This window comes from Chiloscyllium plagiosum, chromosome 16 (assembly GCF_004010195.1).
Source record: "Chiloscyllium plagiosum isolate BGI_BamShark_2017 chromosome 16, ASM401019v2, whole genome shotgun sequence".
Lineage (NCBI taxonomy): Eukaryota > Metazoa > Chordata > Chondrichthyes > Orectolobiformes > Hemiscylliidae > Chiloscyllium > Chiloscyllium plagiosum.
Genome location: NC_057725.1, coordinates 24,385,174 through 24,388,897, shown reverse-complemented (window position 1 = coordinate 24,388,897; position 3,724 = coordinate 24,385,174).

Sequence of the window (3,724 nt, the reverse complement as noted above, 5' to 3'; positions counted from 1 at the left end):
CAAGCAGGTGGGTGAGGGTAAAGCAGTTGATGGGGTGTATATGGATTTCAGTAAGGCATTTGATAAGGTTCTCCACAGTAGGCTATTGCACAGTATATGGTGGCATTGGATTGAGGGTGATTTAGCGGTTTGGATCAGAAATTCGCTAGCTGAAAGAAGATGGTGGTGGTTGATGGGAACTGTTCATCCTGGAGTTCAGTTACTAGTGGTGTAATGCAAGGATCTGCTTTGGGGCCACTGCTGTTTGTTGTTTTTATAAATGACCTCGATGAGGGTGTAGAGGGATGGGTCAGTAAATTTGCAGATGAACTAAATTCGGTGGAGTTGTGGATATTGCTGAAGGATGTTGCATGTTATAGAGGAATATAGATAAGCTGCAGAGTTGAATTGAGAGGTGGCAAATGAAGTTTAATGCAGAAGAGTGTGAAGTGATTCACTTCGGAAGGAGCAACAGGAATAAAGAGTACTGGGCTAACGGTAAGATTCTTGGTAGTGCAGGTGAGCAGAGAAATCTTGGTGTCAATGTACATAAATCCCTGAAAGTTGCCTCCCAGATTGATAGGGTTGTTAAGAAGGCATACGGTGTTTTAGCTTTTATTGATAGAGGGATTGAGTTTCAGAGCAATGAGGTCATGCTGCATCTATACAAAACTGGTGCGGCCACACTTGGAGTATTGTGTGTAGTTCTGGTCCCTGCATTATAGGAAAAACATGGAAGCTTTGGAAAAGGTGCAGATGAAATTTATTAGGATGTTGCCTGGAATGCAGGGAAGGTCTTATGAGGAAAGGCTGAGGCATTTGAGGCTATTTTTGTTAGAGAGAAGAAAGTTGAGAGGCAACTTAAATAAGACATACAAGCTAATCATAGGGTTAGATAAGGTGAACAGTGAGAGCCTTTTTCCTCAGATGGTGATGGCTAGCACAGGGGGACATAGCTTTAAACTGAGGGGTGATAGATATAGGACAGAAGTCAGAGATAGTTTCTTTACTCAGAGAGTAGTAGGGGCGTGGAACACACTGCCTGCAACAGCAGTAGACTTGCCAACTTTAAGGGCACTTAAATGGTTCTTCGATTAACATATGAATGAAAATGGAATAGTGTAGTATAGATAGGCTTCAGAGTGGTTCCACAGTTCGGCGCAACGTCAAGGGCCGATGTGCCTGTACTATGCTGTAATGTTTTATGTCTTTATGATTATATATGTCTAATATTCAGGTAAGTGGGTCACATCTGTCCCAAGTTTTATACATTAATTCAGGTTCGAGAAAGATGGAGTAACTGGAACTCCCATTCAGAACACAGAACATAGAACATTACAGCACAGTACAGGCCCTTTGGCCCTCAATGTTGCACCTACCTGTGGAACCACTCTGAATCCTACCTAACCTACACTATTCCATTTTCATTCCTATGCCTATCCAATAACCTTTTAAATGCCCTTAAAGTTGGCCAGTCTACTGCTGTTGCAGGCAGGCCATTCCACATCCCTACTACTATTTCTGACAGGGATGAGGAGGAATTTCTTCTCTGAAAGCATCATTAAGATTTGAAATTCTCTACCCCAGTAGACAGTCTAAATTGTGTCATTGAATATATTCAAGGCTGAATTAGACTTTGGAACTGCAGGGCATTGAGGGTTGTAGGGTAAGACAGGAAATTGGACATCAGGTCACAATCAGATCAGCCGCAATGCTATGGAATAGTTGAACAGTCTCAAGGGCCAAATAACATAGTTCTGTTCCTATTCCTTACATTCTCCCATAGACTTTATGATATTTTACTGTGTTAGTGATGCTATTGAAATACATTTAGTTGATAATAACCAGACAATTTGATTATAGAGAGATAAATATTCACTTGGGTATCAGGGATAGCATCCCTGCTCTTTTTCAAACTGTCACCATAAGATCACTTACAGCCAGGAGCACTGAAGCATCCCACAAACACAGTACTCCTTCACATTTCCACAAGGAGCATCAGTCCAGACTCTGTGCTTAAGTCTCTGGATTAGGACTTGAGCCTATAACCTTCTAACTCGAAGGTGAGCATGCTACCCACTAAGCCAGCATTGAGAGACACCAGAAGTGTGTGAGGTACCCACAACTATCCTATTGCCTTATAAATGTTGGTCATCTTAACTTCCTCTTTTGAGAAAATGAGAAGACATTAACCAGAAAGCAGCGGGAGGCTCCTTAAATTCGATACTAATTATTTCAAAAGACTGAGAGTAGAAACAATGAGGTTTCATCTCCATGGCAACCTGGCAGTTGGATGTGCTAAGACCAGAAGAGTATCTCAAAGGTATGTGATATTTCTTTGGTTCAGATATTAACACAGGAGCAGAGTGCAGTTTCCCTGTAAGAAAATTGTGGAATGAAAAGAAGAGTGGAACTGAGTGAGGAGGAAGAAAGTGGGAACGAGGAGAGTGTGATTGAGGGAAGGTGGGGTGATTGGGGTTCTTCTGCAAGTTTCAAGATGAAGCATTATTCAGGTTTACATTTATATACACAATTGTTTAGTGATTTTTTTTTAAAAAGACTTCTTCTCTGGCATGTGTTGCCCATGGATTGATTGGTTCTCCAGACCATTTTAGACAGCAGTTAAGAACCAAACATGTTGCTGTGGGTCTGGAGTCACATATATGGCAGATCAGGCAAAGATGGCAGATTTCTTTATCTAAAATGTATTACTGAACCAGATGGGCTTTTTCAGGCAATCGCTACACTGTCATCATTAGACTAGCTATTAATCTCGATTGCTTTTATAAGACCACAAAACCTGAGGACACATGAGCACGAGTAGACCTTTTGGCCCCTTAAGGTTACTCCACTATTCAATAGAATCATGGCTGATCCAGCATTTCTTCCATGAACTTTCCTGCTCTTTCCCCGTAACCCTTGATTCTGTGATCAAGAATCGATCTCAGTCTTACATATACACAGCTCTGCCCCCATGGCTGTCTGTGTCAAGGAGTTCCAAATACTCACACTCTCTGCAAGTTGAACTTCCTGCTATCTCAGTCTTAAATTGGCACCCCTTTATTTTGAGTCTATGTACTCTGGTCTAAGATTCTTGCATAAGGGCAAACATCCTCTCAGCACTTACTCTGTCAGGCCCTTTAAGAATTCTATATCTTTCAAGGAGATCTCCTTTCATTCTAAATTCCAATGAGTAGGGACCCAGACTGTTCAATCTTTGCTTATAAGACAGTCCCTCCATACCGGGGATCATCCTTGTGAACTTTCTCTGAACTGTGTCTCATAAAATAATACCTTTCCTTAAATAAGATAACCAAATTTGCAGAGTACTATAGATGTGGTCTCACCAGCCCCTTTTACAGTTGCTGCAAGACTTTCTGAGTCTTATACTTCAAACCCCTTGAAATAAAGACTAATATTCCTTTAAAATTCCTGATTACCTGTTTCATCTATATTTATGCTTTCTGTGTTTCATACACAAATACTCCCAAGTCCTACTATCACAGCTTTTTGAAGTTTTTCTCCATTTAAACAGTACTCTGTTCTTTTGTTCTTCCTTCCAAACTGATCAAGTTCATACTTTCTCACATGATTGTCCACGGCAACTTTTTGCACACTAACTGAATCTATTAATATCTCTCTGTAAAATGTTTGTATCTCTCCCACAATTCGCCTTTTCACCTATTTTTGTGTTGCTCCAAATTTTGCGACCGTACGTTCACTTCCTTCTGTCAAGTTATTACTT